The sequence below is a fragment of the Globicephala melas genome, chromosome 1 (assembly GCF_963455315.2).
Source record: "Globicephala melas chromosome 1, mGloMel1.2, whole genome shotgun sequence".
NCBI lineage: Eukaryota > Metazoa > Chordata > Mammalia > Artiodactyla > Delphinidae > Globicephala > Globicephala melas.
In genome coordinates this window covers 105,851,433-105,870,214 of record NC_083314.1, presented here as the reverse complement: position 1 = coordinate 105,870,214, position 18,782 = coordinate 105,851,433, and the positions used below count along the sequence as shown (strand labels likewise).

Genomic DNA, 18,782 nt, shown 5'->3' with positions numbered 1-18,782 from the left:
AATCAAAACAAAGAACTGGCTCTTCACCTCAAGTAGTTTGAGAATCACTGAATCTAGGTCACTGCACAGCGGCCGGGACAGGAGTTCTGGGTGGGTAACACTTGTTCCGGGTTTAATTTAGAACCCACGCCCGCTTACAACATGTGAACTGAACTTGGACACCTGCCTGGTTCCCAGCAAAACCGGGCTCAGGGACTGTGGCTGAAGGTCATATGAGCAGGAAAAGGCTGTGTCCTTATGTTTTCTCAACTTCCCCAGCTGGGCCTCAAAGGCCTGTAGGAATCACAAAACTATCCTCATCACACTGCCCTGCACCTTAGCAAGGAAAGAGCCCCCCAGACCTCCACTCAAGAAGAAGAAAAAGACCTGGGATTTTATAGCTGGATTCTGATCCTCAGCCCACGAGGGCACTGGCCGCAGAATGACTCCCGGGCTGTTTTCAAGGTGGGGTTCTGGCTTACTAATTATTTACTTCTCCCTCCACCTCTTCCCCACCACTCTTCTCACAGTGCAGGACCCCCCCCCCCCGAGTGTTTGACAGATGAGCTGAATTCCTATCAAAGAGATACTGATGTTGGCTGCCCACAGCGCCCGCAGGCATTATTAGCATTGATGTTTGACACTGTCGGCTTCGATCATTAATTATGTACAGGTACATCTGAAGACATTCTGAGTGCAGAATGTAGATTGTCAACCAGGCCGCATCTGCTATTTGTGTATTGTCTGTCTTGCCTCCTGCTAGGTAACAAGCTTCCCGAGACCAGAAGCCCATCTGCCTTCTCCCCTGCTGCCTTCGGGCAATGCCTGAACACAATGGTTACTGCGTACTCACTGAATGAACAAATAACCCAATGTCTATGACTTTTCTTAGTTATGGAGGTTCTCCTGTTTCCTCTCAAATTATTTGAAGCCCTGGTTTAACCGGGCGGGTTGCCACACAGCTAAAGGATGACTGACATTCCTCAGTCTTTCTCTCTTATAGGGAGATGTGGCCACGTGGCTAAGTTTTGGCTAAGGAAGGGTAAACTGCCATGTTGGTGGGACTTCCAAGCTGAGATGTGATGGCCGGAGCTGCAAAACCATCCTGGATAATGAGGAAGAGGCCAAACCAGAGGAATAGGCGAGCAGAAGGCCTGAACGAGCCCAGGTCCCTCACAAGGGTGAGGCCAACACCCCGGCCCTGGACTGCCGGCCTCCAGGTCTTCCATGTGATCTTTTAGCTTTTTTAAGCCTGTTATTTTGGGTGTTCCTGTCACTGGCAGCTGAGCTAAATCCTAACCGATACTGTGACCCTGGCCTCTCTTCAGCCACCCTGACAGTCTGTACACCTAGCCTAAATCCCTTGTGCCGAGCCCTGGGTCCACTTCTTCTTGGTCTGAGCTCTGAAAATGCAGCAACCAGCAGGTCCTATCCTCTGTGTAACCCTCCACTGAAACTGTGTTCGCCCAGACCCCGAAAGCTATCCCCGTACTCTCCTCGCTCCCTGATAGCCAACACCCAGGCCACGTCCCATCCTCCACCCCCTCTCTCTTTCTCGGCAATTTATAAACATCAAAGGTCTTCTGTAGCATTTTATATGGGACAATCTTTTACTTCAGGTTTTGAGATAATATTGTTTTGCACTTGTTACCAAAAAAAAAAAAAAAAAAATCAGTTCTCATTACTTCTGTCCTAACTCCTTAGAGGAAAGTCCACAGTTACTGTTCTCTCCCCCTGCAGACTCGGGAGCTGGGGCACTCTAGGGAAGTACCTAGAGAAGAGAGAAAAGATCCGTAAGACTGACCCTCTCACATAATCTGGGGCAGAAGACCAGACTTCAGAAAATATGCCCTCAAGCTCTTGCATAATTTGTGAAAAATTAGGGAGTTCCACAGTTGTCCAGACTTGTATTTTAAATGGGAAGAGGAGAAGGGAAAGGGAGGGAGATGAAGAGGGAGGGGGTGGAGGGGGAGGGGCTTCATTTCAAGCCAGTGAGGGCTGGTTCTGCATTAAAAGGAGCCAAGGGGGCCGCTGGGAGCTTCTGTGTTTACAGATGATGTGGGCAATGTCTCCCAAACAACTGAAGAGGCAATTCAGAAGTCACCCACATATGGTCACTCTCATGATTAAAGAGTGGTTATTTGGGAGAGGATGCCTTCTAGAACTTTCACTCATTGTTTTAATCACATATATTAACGCAACTTTTATTTTTCCCAGGTGCCTATTTTATGACAGCTCCACCTTGCTGACTCTGATTTTGCCGCTGTAGGTAGGTACTTTGATGTGCTGTCAACCCCGTGGTTGGTGACGGGTGACCATATGAGAAAGCAGTTTACACTGAATGGAAGTGCAGTACTCACTGACCTTTGGACCTTATGTTCTTCAACTGCCAGAGAAAGCAAGAAAATAATTACAAATAATCGGTCTCTCAAACAAATGCTATAAATATTTCTAATGACCACCTTATAGTAACACAACGTTTTCTTCAAGCTCCAATTCTCTAACTATTTGCTCCTAAATTTGAACTTCATTCCTGGAAGATAAGTCTGATTCTTTGTTTCTCCAGTCTCTTATCTTGAGGGGAGGAGGGGGCAGCGAGGGGAGGCCAGAGATGGAATAGGGTTTCATTGCACCAGCACGGGCCCTGGCCATCCTGAGCTCCACCACACACAGCAGCTGGGGCACAACCTCCGAAGGAAGGGAAGCTGCTAGGCTTTGGATCAAGAACATTCTGCCACAAGTCTTGCCAGGTTCATTCCAGGGACCAAATCCACCCACAGCCACCATAAGAGAAGGATCCAGGCTGGACACGTATCTTCTACTCCAAGTCTTGCCTGAGTCTGACCCATCAGAGATTTGAGAGCAGTCCTTTTTTTTGGGGGGGGGGAGGTGTAAAAAAATGTGCTATGTATGTAAATTAAGTAATAAGTATACCTTGAGCAGGAAAGAAAGGAAAGAAGAAAGGGAGGGAGGGATGGAGGCAGGGCTTAGTAACTACTGTGTCACGGTTACCCACTCACATGGCTCCACTTCTAAAACTTCTTCCAGTGCCAGTCATTGGCTCTGGGGTCTGAGACGAGAGGTAGGTAAATGGATAACTACAGCAAATGAGGGGATGGATGAGGCCCACAACTGTCCAACCGAATTGAAGTTTAGCCAGAAAGTTCATAAATTACTATCATTGTTGCTTTTCATGGAAATCTGAGTCTAGCTACTACTTTCCTACTGCCAGCATTTTCACAACCCTGACGTCAACGGATGTGACAGCACGGTGTTTAAGAGCTCAGGCCAGCCTGCCCCCTCCATCCATAGGCCACTGTGCCACTCACCAGCTGTGTGGCTCTGGGCAAGTGACTTGCCCTCTCTGTAGAGCTCCTGGTCTGCAAAATGGGGATAATAACATATGACGACAGGTTAATAGGGATGAAATGGATCGATATCCATAAAGCGCTTATGACATACCGTGGTACACAGACCGCGCGAACTGTTCACTGTTTTTATAGGCCTATATCAGAATGCCATTCACCTGGTGAAATAAAATGAACAGTTTACGTTTGAGGTGTTTAAGGTCTGATGCACAGGCATGGTGGGGGGGTCAGTATTTGGGAGGAAAGCAGTTCAGGAAAGCAGCCTGGTACTTGTTTAAGTGCCCACTGGCTACCTCAATCCTCTTCAGAAGCCCGCTGTCCACCTGCCCCAGGCCCTCTGGTCTGGTTACACGGCCAGGACCAGTCCTAGCTTGCTGAGGCCGCCTCCGAAAATCACTCTAATCTGGAAGGAACATCTCTGGAGCCCCACACCGCAGGCAAGTCTGGTCTTGACAGGCTGGAATAGCTGGAGCCCAGGAGATGGTTGGAAAACACATTCTGGAGGCACAGAGCCAGCTCCACCGACGTGCTGGGAACCTCGATTAACAAGGAAACCCACATTTCAACAGTTCTCTGAGGAAGAAAAAGCTGTCCCAGCCCAGGGAGGAATGGAGCTCAGGGTCTCCTCTCGCGACGGCTGTGTGAGGTGCGATCCTGCATTTCAAATCAGGCACAACAATGGGACCCAGACTCTCCGGAGGTTTGTGTTCCTAAGTCCGGGGGATGAGGGACGCGTGCTCACCACCATCGGTGGGAAAGCCCCAGAGCCGCCGTGGGAGACCATTGAGGGGATTAGGAAAAGATGGCATCTGCATTGTAACTAATATTTTATTCCCTCCCTGTGTGAAGGAAAGCATCCCAGTTCCCACAGAATTTTAAATTGTGCAAATCATCAAGAAAGACCACATCCCCAGGCTGGGAGCTGTGGAGGGAAAGGAAAAGACTGCAGAGGCACCATCTTGGGGCCAACAACAATGGTGACCAAGCAGTTTGCCAACCCTCAGGCTGCTGGCGGGTGATGACAGGCTGGGTCCCTACCCTCAGGAGGGCACATTCTCCTAGAAGCCCACACAGGGAATAGTTTAACACATCCCTGAGCTCTGGAGACAGAATGCAGGGGTCTCATCCCTGCCCCTACAGCTCCTTAGCCTGGGCAAGTTACTCCACCTCTTTATCCTTTGGTTTTCCCATGTCAAAAAGGCCCCATATGGGGTGGGGGGGTAGGAAGGAGAAGACGGGGTATCAGGGTTGGCCCTTGAGGATAAAACTTGAGAACAGTAAGGGTGCTTTGGGCATGTGAGCTAAGAGCAGGTGGGCCTGGTCAGATAAAAGTGCTGTCTGAGGAGGAGAGGGCTAGAGCAGGCGGAGCCTCTCCCCCTAACACCCCAAGCACCCGTTTTCTCTCCCCAGGAGAGCTCCATCTTTTCTCTAAGTATGTGATTCAAACCTACCTCCCTGGACATTGCTGGCTGGCCTGGCTAAGTCCCTGACCCAAGCTGGCCTCACCAAATTTCTTCCTGGGATCTTTCTAAGGGAACTGAGTGAAGGACACCCTACCTGCTTGTGAAAACGTCATGAGACTGGAAGAACGGAGGTTGCTTCACCTTATGTTGACCCGACTGGGCTGAGAGAATGAAGTCACTGTGCAAAGAGAAGAGAAGGAGGAGATGGAAGGGTCCGAGCGGCACACACATCCCTAACCCCAGCTGATCATGTTAACTGGCAAACTCCCCTGATACCTCAGTTAGTTTGTGCTGGACTCCTGTCACTTGTGACCAGAGAAGTCCTGACCCAGGAAGGCAGAGATCAGACAGATCAGACAGAGGGGCACTGTAGACTGAGAGGTTAGACCTTCACACTCCAGACGCTGAAGGCCATTGACACTTTCTGCCCGGGAAGGCAACAGGTACAAAAAAAAGATGCTTTTGGACGGATCAATCTGGCTGCGGTGAGCAGAAGGGACTGGATGGGGCTGGGGTTAGCGGCACGAGGCCAGTTCAGAGTCTTTTGAAATGTGCTGATGATGCCCAAATCCCCACCTCCAGCCTTTAGGGTTGCTGCTGTGGTAGGGATATTTACCAGAATCCACTTCAGAGCTCAGATGCCGATATGGATAAATGGAACTCATCTTTTCTGCAAAGCCTGCTCTTCTCCTTTCCCAGTCATTGGCACCTCCACTGCCCTCATTACTCAAACTAGAACCCTCAGAACTGGCTTCCACGGATCAAGAAATTCCTGATTATACCTCTCACCAGGGCCCATTCTAATCCCCGTGGAGGTTATCATGTCCTGTTCTCCCTGAACTTTCACAATAGCCTCCTGATAATTTCCCTACCCCCATGTCTAGTGCTGCAACCCACCACCTACAAAGCCACAGATCATCATATCCTCAGAGACTTTAGTCAAGGGGTGCCCCAGCTGGGGCTGACATGAGATCCAGAGTCTCTTCTAGCTCCCCCTCCCCCAAAATGGATCGGCTTCTTATGTCTGGTTTTCGCTCTCCCAGGGCTCAGACCTGGCCCATAAGGGACACAGACCCCCATCGCCCTCTCCTCCCAGATCCCTGAGCTTTGAACACATTACATTCCTTGAAGCCCGGTGAGCTGATGCACCGCTCTTGCTATATACGGACACCTCGTACAGGGACCCAGGTCTGAATTTGCCAGGAGGCCCAGGTCACGAGAAGGCTGTGGATGCCTATGTGAGGCATCTTTGTGGGTCCCCAGAAATAAGTGGCAGAGGCTTGATGGATGGGGGAGATGGGCAAGGGTACTGCCATTATGCAGTGGGTCCATGAGTGGGGTCCATGAGTCAGCAGATTTGGGGCATTAAAGTTTTGTGGACTTTATTTAAAGGGTCCACATGTTCCAAAGGGCTCACAGTATCCTACACATAAAACCCAAAGGCAGGAGATGCCCTTCTCCATCTGGCCCTGAGCTCCCTTTCTGAGGCACACTGACACAGGGCCCTGGTCATAGGACCTTCCACAGCTTCATGGACACACAGTCCCTTATGTCCCTCCTCCATGCCTTCTCTCATGGTCCAGAGACAGTGACCCACCTGCAGATGCCACTGTGTATCCCGGCTGGAGCCCAAGCTGGGGGATGGGGAGAGGCCAGAGGGGAGTTGGATGAGGCAGGCAGGGCCTTGAAGGCCATGCTGAATTAGTCTGATTTTATCAAAGGGAGCAGGGAATCCACTAACACACAGGGGGCAATGCAGTCTGCCAGGCATGAGCTCCTTGAGGGCAGAGGCCATGGCTTACTTGCTTTGGGCTCCCAGAGCCTGGTGGCTAGCACGCAGCAGGTACCCAGTAAACACCTACTGACTGGAACCATGCTTGCCATTTCACCCTCCGTGTGGCAGCTTCCTTGCCACTGGGTGGGGAGAAAAAGAAAGAGTTTGGAGGTTGGTCAAGAACAGGTGACAAAAAACAGAGTCATAGGTCAATGGAACAGAATAGAGAGCCCAGAAATGAACCTACCCTTGTGTGGGCAATTAATCTATGACCAAGAGGCAAGAATATACAATGGAGGAAAGACAACCTCTTCAGTAAATGGTGTTGGGAAAACTGGACAGCTATATGCAAAAGAATCAAACCGGACTACTTTCTCATGCCATATACAAAAATAAACTCAAATGGATTAAAGACTTACATGGGAGACCTGAAACCATAAAACTTCTAGAAGAAAACATAGGCAGTACATTCCTAGACATCGGTCTTCGTAACATATTTTTGGATATCTCTCCTCAGGCAAGGGAAACAAAAGCAAAAATAAACAAACGGGACTACATCAAACTACAAGGCTTTGCACAATGATGGAAACCATCAACAAAATGAAAAGGCTGCCTATTGAAGAGAAGATATTGGCAAACGCTATACCTGATAAGGGGCTAATATCCAAAATAGACAGAGAACTCATACAACTCAAGAGCGAAAGACCAAACAACCTGATTTTAAAAAACGGGCAGAGGATCTAGATAAACATTTTTCTGAAGAAGACATACAGATGGCCAACAGGTACGTGAAAAGATGCTCAACATCACAAATCATCAGGGAAATGCAACTCAAAACCACAATGAGATATCACCTCACACCTGTCAGAATGGCTATTATTAAAAAGACAACAAATAATAAGTGTTGGTGAGGATGTGGAGAAAAGGGAATCCTCATGCACTGTTGGTGGGAACGTAAATGAGTGCAGATGCTGTGGAAAACAGTATGGAGATTCCTCAAAAAATTTAAAATAGAACTACCATGTGATCCAGCAATTCCACTCCTGGGTATTTATCTGAAGAAAACTAAAACACTGATTAGAAAAAATATATGCACCACTATGTTCACAGCAGTATTATTTACAATAGTCAAGATACGGAAGCAACCTTAGTGCCTATCAATAGATGAATGGATAAAAAAGATCTGGCATATATACACAATGGAATGTTACTCAGCCATAAAAGAGAATGAAATCTTGCCATTTGACACAACATGGATGGACCTAGAGGGGGTATCATGCTAAGTGAGATAAGTCAGACAAAAAAAAAGACAAATACTGTATGATTTCACTTATATGTAGAATCTAAAAAACAAAACAAGGAACAAACATAACAAAACAGAGACGGACTCACAGATACAGAGAACAAACAGGTGGTTGCCAGAAGGGAGTGGGGTTGGGGGATGAGAGAAATAGGTGAGGAAGATTAAGAGGTACAAACTTCCAGCTGCAAAATAAATGAGTCGGGGGTGAAACGTACAGTGTGGGGAATACAGTCAATAATGACGTCATATCTTTGTATGGTGACAGATGGTAACCAAACTTACGGTAATCATTATGAATGTAGAGAAGTATCAAATCACTATGTTACATAACAGGAATTAACAGAGTGTTGTAGGTCAATTATACTTCACAAACAAACAAACTCATAGAAAAAGAGATCAGATTTGTGGTTACCAGAGGTGGGGGGGGAGGGGGAATTGGATGAAGGAGTCAAAAGGCACAAACGTCCAGTTATAAGATAAATAAGTCCTAGGGATGTAACGTACAACATGATCAATATACTTAACTCTACTGCACATTACATATGAAAGGTGTTAAGAGAGTAAATCCTAGAGTTCTCATCACAAGGAAAACAATATATTTTTTCTATTTCTCTAATTTTCTATCTACAGGAGATCATGTTCACTAAACTTATTGCGATCATTTCATGACATATGGAAGTCAAATCGTTATGCTGTACACTTTGAATTTAACAGTTCTGTATGTCAGTTATACCTCAATAAAACTGGAAGGGAAAAAAAAAAAGAACAGGTGACCCTGACCACCTTTCTAGACTTCTTTTAACTTGTGTCTGTCTGCACCTGGGAGTAATAGCGCCCACGTCACAGGACTACCTGACCTGATGTCCCTGGAATTAAAAAAAAAAGGAACTGGCACAGTGCCTGGCATACGGTAGGTGCTCATGTGGAACAACGTAGAATTTGAACTCTCTAAAGATGCTTCTTAGCTAAAAAATAGAAAGTTACTTCACTAAAGAGTTTTTCTAAAAAACGAATTATACAACCCATCAGAAGGTTTGAGAGATATTTGGTCTTTGAGAATTTATCAATAGTTCTGATGGAATAAAAAAAGCTAGAAGTTGGAACTACCAATTTCTACTTAGGCGTAGGTATGTTTATTCTGTTTATTTCAGTTCCAAGTCAATAGTTGCTGGGGTTTTGAGCAGCACTAAACGGTTCCACCTGTGCAGGGTGACGCGTCACTGAGCACCCGTAAGAAGGCACTTTGCTTCGGTGGCACGCGTCTCAGTACTAACATGCACACGTGGTTACTCCAGCCGGCCACACGTCCACAGCACACAGGACAGAGTGGCAGCATGAGAGTGTAAGAAAGCACACAGGACAGAGTGGCAGCGTGAGAGTGTAAGAAAGTTGTGTGTTTTGCCCGAGGGCTGAGACGTCCTGGTACAGAGATGATGTGTCCTTTAGGGCCTTGGAGGCTTAGTCATCAATATGTTTTTTTGTTGAATTTTTAAGGTTGGGATGATTTTCTAGTCATTCATTCTATGACCAAGGTTGGGAATTAACTTGCTTGAAATAAAAAAAGGAGGATGGGAATGTGTGCAAGAAAAGAGGAAGGGAGGGAGCAAGCTTCTGGGCTATTCTGTCCTAGTTCAGAGGGTCGGGCCACAACACCCAGAAAGCTATCAGGCTCTCAGACAAAAGCTTCTCTCTTCTGCCCTAGGCCGCTTTACTCAACGGAGGGAGAGGTCCACAAAAGTCCAGGCCACTCATCGGGTTGTACCAAACAACTCCACAGGTCATGTTTTTCCATAAATCTCATCCAAAAATTACGATCACAAACAAAATTGTAAGTCCGACTGCATGTAAAATTGGTCTAATATCTCAGCAAAGACCATGTCCTCTGATGAGCCGATGGGAAACCCCTCTGAGTCCGCTGTGAACTGCCCCCGGGTGGCCAGGGCAATGCCAGAGTCCGGAAAGACCCTCATCTCAGATCCACTGAACTCCAGCAAGACATGTGATGACGTGACAGCCGTGCCATCTCGAACCCTAACGAATGCTGTAAACACATGAAGAGGCGGAGCTCCTCCACCCTGGAAAACGCACGCTTTTGATCACCATTACAGGAGTATTCTGAAGGCTCACCGAGCCTCTTAGCATCTAGGGTTGGCTTACAAGTAAACCCGCCTGAAAATGAGATTCTTTGGGGATTTCAGAAACTCAGACCCTTTGAAACACTGCCTTGTGCTGAATTTTAAGCAGTGGACCAGTTGATGACCAAATTCCAAAGTATATCAAGGGCTTTCAGAGATCCAAGTGGTATTTTTACTGTTGAAAACCTGCATAAATTGATCACGAAGCCACAGAATGAATAAATCCCAATTACTTCTGCCACTCTTAACCCTGACCACAGGCTGAAAAACAAGAATCCACTTCTCCACCAGTTTCAGGCCCAACAATTTCTAGTACAAACCTTCAACTGTTTTAATCTGAGGTAGAATAGAATGAAAGGGGATGGCATTTGTGGCAATCCTAAGGCCTTGAAATGAAACTATTCGTATATTGGGTTCTGCGCCACCTTTGACTGACACTCGCTGGCTTTATGGCTTGCCTAAAAATATTTTATTATAATCCAAAGATAAGTGAAGAAAGGCTTGAATTTACTAATCCAACTTTTCCCACTGGGGTGCTAGGCTAGACAAATATAGTTTCTCATGCTAATAACTGTGATTAAAGTCAAAGTCTTTACCTAAGTAAAGAATTAATTTGTAACTAAAAGTCCAAAGAGAAAAAATGTCAAATTCAAATTTTATATCTCCTATTTGGTAGACAAAAGCAAATGGCGGCATGGGCAGTTGGGCATTTCAGCCTGGCCCAGAGCAGTGGGGGGTGGCCACACCGTGGCCTGGCCATTGGCTCCGGGATGCGTACAACAGAGGGACATTATATCTAAGGAGGGGCCCTTCGTAAACAGCCATTGAAAATTTGTATACCACAGCCGCCTGGCAGGTGGCAATAGAGCGTCTTGAGGAAAGGGTGCCTAATTCTAATTCACACAAGGTACTCTGTGGGCCAGCGGGGAAAGGCCCTGAGCTGTCCCAGAGGCTCTCTGCCTGTTAGGTGTTGGGCTCTTGACAAATGGGGACCTCTGGTCTCACTTGGGCCCCCTTGCCTCTGAGCCTGCTCCTTTCCAACCTGAGATTAAAGCTCAGTGACGCAGTCTTTGGAGGCAGCTTCCTAACCCACACAGTACTTCACCCTGTTGGCCAAAGTTCTGCAGAAACAATCAGGTAGTTCGTTTTTTTTTTTTTTTTAATTTTTGGTTGCGTCCGGTCTCAGTTGCGGCACGCAGGATCTTTCGCTGTGGCTCGCGGGCTCCAGAGCACGCGGGCTCAGTGGTTACGGTGGCCGGACTTAGTTGCCCCGCGGCGTGTGGGTCCTTAAGTTCCCCGACCAGGGATCGAACCTATGTCCCCTGCATTGGAAGGAGGATGCTTAACCACTGGACCACCAGGGAAGTCCCAGGTAATCAGTTTTAAATCAAGAGCTTGATAGTCACTGGAACACTGTGCCTTTGATTAAACTCGAGGACTTACCAAGTGCCTGCTGTGCCGCTCGGCCTCCTAGGCTAGACCTGAGGGAGATGCAGACATGAGTAAGAAATATTCCATGGCCTGACATGGGCTACAGAGCCTCTTTGAGGAGACGAGACATCCGAAGGGAATGAACAGTAATAAATCACAAGTTGTTTTGCTGAAGTTCTCAGTGTTTATCTTCTTTGAGGTCAGTGAGGGCCTTTGGCTCCTTCTGAGAAAGGACTCAGTAGTAAAGAGATTTCATAAAATTTCAATAAGTTTCAGCATTCTGAAACACTTCAATTAATTTGCTGCTAACTTTTAAGTTCCTTGAAGATATAAATTCCTCTTTTCTAAATCCTAGAAAGAATCTCATCTTCAGCAAAGATTCTACAGATGGGTTTTGATGCCATTTTACCATTTTATAATTAAACCTGAGTAATTTATCACACTTTACATCAGATTCTCACTCCAGTGCCATTAAAAACTGATTTGCAATTTGCTGTTAAATTAAGATGCTTCATTTTTTTACTTTGTGTGATTTTCCTTTTCACAGACAAATGATGATACAGGGGCCGTCAGACACTAGCACAGATAGGAAAATGCCATCAACCCCCCCAGAGAGCCCAAGTCCAAGAGATTTCATTTTATTCATTATCAAACCTTATCAAATGCTTATTAAAAGAGGCTCAGAAACCATGAATAAGAAACATGAAGAGGATATCTGTGGAACTCCGTGCTTATCAAGGTTCTGTGAAATTCGCATTAAAATTCTGCTTTCCATATGTGTAAATGAAAAAAGACTAATTTTAATTTGTGCAGACTGGAGCCTTAACGCAGCGCACTCTCTAAGCAGGCAGCAGTAACTTAATCCTCCGTTCCAAACTAATTACATTAGAATCATTCTGATTGGGACCCACGGCTCCCTTTGATGTTAAACTCCTGTTGCCTTTCATCCACAATCATTCTCTGGGCAAGATCTTCCCCACACCCTCCCATCCTGCTAGATCATGAAGCTATTGCTTTTGAAGTTCAATTTTATTTTGATGAAATACCAAGGGACTGAAAATTATTTTTCACTGAAGGAGACCGATTTCGGTCTGAAAACTGCAGGAAGAATTCTAAGTGTGACAGAATGTAGCACATCCAACACCAAGAATAGCGTTTTTCCTTCACAAAGGTTACTCACATGTGAAAGAACTTGCTGAATGCACTCATTACACCATAAGCTCTCCTCCCCTCCCCCTCCCTCCCCTGGCCCCAGTCGGTTTGTCCATCATGTTTCTTACCCTTTTGACAAAGCATTACCCAGGGGCTCACTCAGTGCTCAACGCCAAGGGGGTCTCACCTTTCTCTGGTAATAGATAAACTGAAACACGATAAGATTTTCAACAAGCCATTTGTTAACATCCTGCCCTGCTGAAAGCTATGGCGGGTACCCTCCCCTCCAGATCAAATGTAGGTGGTGACTTCCTGAAGCAGACATCTACATCACCCCCATGAGGCAGCCCTGTATTCTGATTCTTCCCAGTGAGAAGTTGGATGTGCCACACTTACGATGAAGGCTGAAGGTCGCTGGTTGCACTTAATCCTTTATTGGGTCAGTGAAATGAAGGGCTTCAAATAAAAGCCAAGTACCAGTTCGACCGATGAAAACCTCCTCTAAACTGCTTTGGTCCCTTTAACCGTGTCCTCAAGTGACTTCCGATAACACCTCTCTCTCACACACACACAAGCTAAATAAGACAACGCAAGTGAAATATTAATCGCTCCGTCTGGCAGTGAGATTCCATTCAGTAAGAGTAGTGTTTTGTTAACATCTACAGCGAATGAAAAAACAGAGACTGCCCTGGCTAAGGCAGACCCAGGATAAGGGTTTGAAGACCAGCTGACCAAATTTCAGAACACAAAGAGAGCCAAACCAGAAATCTTTACCATTGGTAATTCAAGCTTGTTAATTCAACATTTAATTCAAATTATGAGTGATGTGGAACACAGCTGTTCACCAAAATGGATTCCCTATTTCCTCTTCAGAATATCAGAAAATAAAAATCAACTTAATTTAAATACTATCCTTTTCAAAAACAAAAAACCACCCAAAACCCCAATTCTATCCTTTCCTTAAATTCACCTCAAATGCATGAGGCATTACTGAATAAACAAAATGCATTGTGATTGAAAGACACTAGGAGATGTAATTGGAAGGAAAAACGAGATATGCCAAACACGTGGAGGAAAATCCAAAGATTCAGAAAGCCCTTCAGTGTGCGGGTGGAATAAATGACTTTCCAAATCCTCTCTTTGCAAAACAGTACGTGACTAACAACTGTCTCAGAAAGTGCATTATAGATCAGAGCTAAGTACGGAGTAGGTTTTCAGTAAAACGAAATGACTCATCACAAAATGGGTTTTGGCCAAGCATCGACTTCACTGCTTCCAATATACACCTCACACACATGCCACTTTAAAGGCATATATTTCTCCCAGAGGAGTTCAAAGTTCTTGACACCCACATAATTCATCTAAACAAGTTTTTTTTTAAAAAACACACAAACACCATGTTAGATGTCATGGACAGGATCAGGAAAGCAGCAGCTGGACTCAGAGGGACAAGATACCTAATACAACACAACTCAGATCTCATGAATCATATGATGTCCCTGGAATTAAATAAGTAGCAAGAATATTTATATCTCACAAAAGAAAACATGACCAAGGCCCTGAATTTTCGTGACTTGCTCAGACCTATGCAGTAAAGGATTGCCTGAAAACTAGAATCCAAGTCTCCCAAAGTATATGAAGAACCAGACATGTTTACGGGAAAGACCTGGGGAACATGAGGGCTGTGTTGACATATATGAAGGTTTGGGATGTTCTCGTCCCAAGATGGCAGGTCAGATATTCTTGGTTCAACTCCCTCCTGTCTTATTCCTAGGTGTCTACTCATACCAACTAATTTGGCCTCAAATAGACATGGTCATATTATGGAAGGGAAAAACATGTATCTGAAGGGTTATTATACTCATTTAACTTAAGAATAAGGTGGACATTGCAAGGTATAGATTTTGACTCAATACTAGGAGGAACTTTCTAGCAATTTAGAGTTTTCAAAAGTGGGACTGTATTGCCTTTAGGGTACAGTACACCTCCCATCTCTAGAAATGTCAAAAAGAAGGGTAATAAAATGACCTCCTATGAAGATTTAGGGCCAGATGACCAGTTAGGAAGTTACTGCAGAATTTTAAGCAGTAATAGATAATGAGGCCTGAAGTAGTACAGTATTGGTGGGAGAGACAGGAGGAAAGGGTGGATGAGAGAACAGTTTAGGAGTAAAATCATGAAGACATAACTGATTAGACATGGAAGATGAATAGGGGGAAAAGACATGGGAGCTCCTGGAAGATGACTGAGCCATCAACTTCCAGTACAGAAGCATGAGCGGGGAGCAAGTTTATGGAAGAAGATGTAGAGCCTGAGGTACCTGTGGGCCATCCAGATGGAGTGGCTCACGAGGCCATGGGATCAAGGTGCTATAGAGAAGGGCTTGAGAATCCTCAGTGTAGAGGGCGTATGCTGTCTCAAATGCCACGTAAGGGATGGGTTATAGAGGGAATATGAGAAGAGGGCTAGAAGACACTGGCTTTTTTAAGAGGCAGGCTAGAAAGAGAAAGTGAAGACAGGTGTCTTAGTCCATTTAAGCTACTATAAGAAAAATACGATAGACTGGGTGGCTTAAACAACAAACATTTATTTCTCACAGTTTCTGGAGGCTGGGAAGTCTAAGATCAAGGCACCGGCAGATTCAGTGTCTATTGAGAGCTTGCTTTCTAGTTTATAGATGGCCATGTTCTTGCCATGTCCTCACATGGTGGAAGGGATAAGAGAGCTCTCTGGGATCCCCTTTATAAGGGCACTAATTCCATTCACCAGGGCTCCACCCTCATGACCTAATCACCTCCCAAAGGGCCTACCTGTTAACATCAACGCATTCGAGGTTAGGATTTCAACATGAATTTTGGGGGGACACAAACATTCAGTCTATAACAACACAGCAGGATGGGTTGGGCAGGATCTAAGAGAAACAAGTAGAGTTCAGTGTCCTAGAGGTTGAGAAGAGACTTCCAGGAAAGGATGGCCAACAGTGCCAAGTGCAGCAGAGAGTTCTAATAGCATCAGAATTGGATGGCAGCCACAGGACTTTGCGAGGACAGGTCGCTGATCAGGTCAAGGGGACTGAGTGGCCAATGGGAAGTGAGGAAGCAGAGTCTGTGTTAACCAGCTTTGGGGATGGAGGAAGTCAGGGACCAGGAAGGAAGACATGGATATGATGATTATTTTTAGAATGGGGAAGACTGAAGCATGTCTAAGCTAAGAGGGAAGTGCTGGTAGAGAGGGACAACCTGAAGGTGCCTGAGGAGTCTTTGGGGAGGAGGGTGGTCACGGACACAGGTGGCAGGGCTGGGCTTGGTCAGGGAGAGGGACATTTCATCCTCAGAGGCTGCAGGAAGGAAGAGAGGGTCATGGATATGGACACAGGTAGAGCTGTAGCTCGTGGGGGCAGGGGTGCGGATGGAAAAGTATTGGGCCTGGGGCTTCCCTGGTGGCGCAGTGGTTAAGGGTCCACCTGCCGATGCAGGGGACGCGGATTTATGCCCCGATCCGGGAAGATCCCACATGCCGCGGAGCGGCTAGGCCCGTGAGCCATGGCCGCTGAGCCTGCGCGTCTGGAGCCTGTGCTCCGCAACGGGAGAGGCCACAGCAGTGAGAGGCCTGCGTACCTCAAACAAAAAAAATAATAATAAATAAATAAAAAAGTATCGGGCCTGATGGTCTGAACTGTTGCTGTGGAGTAAGAAACAGGATCTTATTATGAGTGTTAAAAACAGGCTTAAAGAGAAGGTGGAGAGAGGAAAATACGAGTGAGCTGAGCAGGGACAAGCAGAGAGGACGGGAGGCTTCAAGGATGTTGGCATGAGTTAGGGGAGACGCTGGTGATGCTCCTCAAACGCATCCTGCACACAAGGGGCCGACCCCCAAACCCTCCCCCACTCCCATCCGAACTGCGTGCTGGCTCCCCGCTGCCCTGTGCCGTCTGTGCACCGACCACCTCTCGGATCTCATCTCCTTCTGCTGCTCAACTTCAGCCTGAAGTCCCGTGTGTGATGCCCTTTTTCTCCCCAGGGCCTCTTCAACCTATGGCTCCTTTAGGAGTTGCCCAGTGTTACCTGCTCGGGGAAGTTCCCTGACCCAGAAGTGGGTTAATACCTCTGCCCAGCACCTCGCACTGTGCTGTGCATTCTCCCTGCCTTTGCACCACCACGTGATACCTCTCCGTGGTACCTTGGAGAGAGCTGCCTGCGTGCCCATCTCCCCATCCGGATACGGAATTGCTCCTTTAGGACAAAAACTTTCACTCTGTCTCCCCAGCACCCACAGGCCCTTGATACACATGCTGGGCATGGGGGTGGGGGTGGGGGCAGGGAATGAGTAGATGAATTCTGAGTGGGAGACTGGCTCGCTGGTCCCTCGCTGGTCCATCTTACTACAGTTAAAGGATCTAGGATTCTAGCTTGTTGGTTCTCTCTGTATACCTGCTTTTGTAAAAGCACACACGTGTTAGAGTGGACACTGGGGAGAGTTCTCCATACAGACTAAAAGACTGATCATAGCCCTTTCATAAGATAGAAAAATAGGCCATGACATTCTCGTGGCCAGAGCCAGATTCCAATAGTAGCTCCCGGGGCTATGGACATGCACTGAAAATCCAGATGAGGACAGAGATGCTGCAGTGATGTCCAACCCCAGGAGGCACTCCTCTCCTCCTCTCCCCCACCAGGACAGCCTGAGTCTCCTCTGCTGCCCTGGGGACGTCCAAAATGTGCATCAGGTAAAAGGCCTCAGCTCTGTCTCTGAAGGCATCTTTAAACCCAGCGACAGAGGTCAGGGTCCTCCGTGTACGGCTGCCCTCTCACACGTGGGTGCGTGACGACCGTTGTGGCGCACGCACCCCAATGACTCACCAGCATCCTTTCCAGTGTTTGGCACAGCTCCATCTCTCTGCGGTCCTGGAGGTGCTGACCCGCTAACAGAATTTTCCCAGGATCCCAGTCTCGTTTCTGCTTCCCACCCACGACTCTCCAACAAAAACAAGGTCTCAGCCAGGATCCAAGCTCCGGTGTCTGTGGTGAAGGGGGCACTGGGATCCAGCCCCTGTCAGGCACGTCCTTCCCCGATGCTGAAACCAGATCCCCGTGGCCCCCAGATGCCAATGGAATGCATTTAGGTTTCTTTTAAAAAGCTGTGCTAGGCCTTTTTTTTTTTTTTTTGGAGAGCAGGAGAAATAAGTGAGCAACTACTAAGTGCTACAAAGATGGGCTGAGTCACTTCGAAAGACATTTCCCCGGTGGCTTTTTCCACCTTGCGCAGCTTGTGCTGGCGATGCATCAGCCCCGTGACAAAGGCAACCTAAGCCACTGTCAACACCAGGGTGTATCACCAGTAACCAACCTGTCACAACAGCAGACAGACCAAGGGATGGGCCACAGGGAAAATGAGCAGGACTTTCACTCTATTACATGACACTCCAACACAGAAAGGTAGTTTCCAATGAAATCAAGTTCTGAGGGCCCAACCCTCCACGGATGGGCAGATGAGACACCTCAGGCTATAATGTGCATTCAGAGAGGCTCCAAATACTTTTTCCAGAGGCAAGGGAAATGATTTAAAGCAAAACAAAACACCACGATAGCAACCGCACGATATAAGCTCTTCCCACCATAGGGCACTTTGTGGCTGCAAAGACAGTCACACCTCTGTACGAGAATGTAAATGCTTAAAATCCACTGCCTTCTAACAATGACTTCTCGTTGACAAGACCAGTGCCGCTGGACTTAGTGACTGGCTAGCCAAGACTTACTGATTCATTTATTCACCAACTCCCTACTCCAACCTCCTTGTTGGTGCTCTTTCAGAAAGGTGGCTATTCTGCACTTGCAAGGTAACTCCAGTCTCTTTGGTTCCCCTGAAGTTTCCTGACACAATCACACCCACCTTCGTCAGGAGTAGCCACTGATGAGGCAGCAAGTTTCAGCTCCGGTTCCCCTGCCCACACACAGGGAGAATCAGGGACTCGAGGGGCCAGAGAAGCGGGCGTTTGTCCCCACGGCCAGTTCCAGAAATGGGATCTATTGTGCTTCTCCTAAATTCCTTCTGCAGTTCTCTAGGAACCGGAAGGTGGCCCTGCCACTGCCGCAGGAAGGCGACCTAGTCTATGAAAACCAGTGCTGCGTCCTCCCTGAAGTCTTTCCTGAAGCTGAGGTTCGCACTATGCTTTCCCAA

The 18,782-nt window shown here is 46.9% G+C and overlaps 1 protein-coding gene across 9 annotated transcripts in view; it reads right to left on the bottom strand.

The window, feature by feature from the left end:
- Positions 1 to 18,782, bottom strand: part of BCAR3 (BCAR3 adaptor protein, NSP family member) — a 206,437-nt gene that overhangs the window by 30,293 nt on the left and 157,362 nt on the right. The window contains exon 2 of one of the 9 annotated variants that reach the window (XM_060302649.2): positions 4,905 to 4,988. The exons of the other annotated variants lie outside the window; for them this stretch is intronic. The gene's annotated coding sequence lies outside the window, so the exon portion shown is untranslated. The remainder of the gene's footprint in view (positions 1 to 4,904; positions 4,989 to 18,782) is intronic. 9 annotated transcript variants of the gene reach the window in all.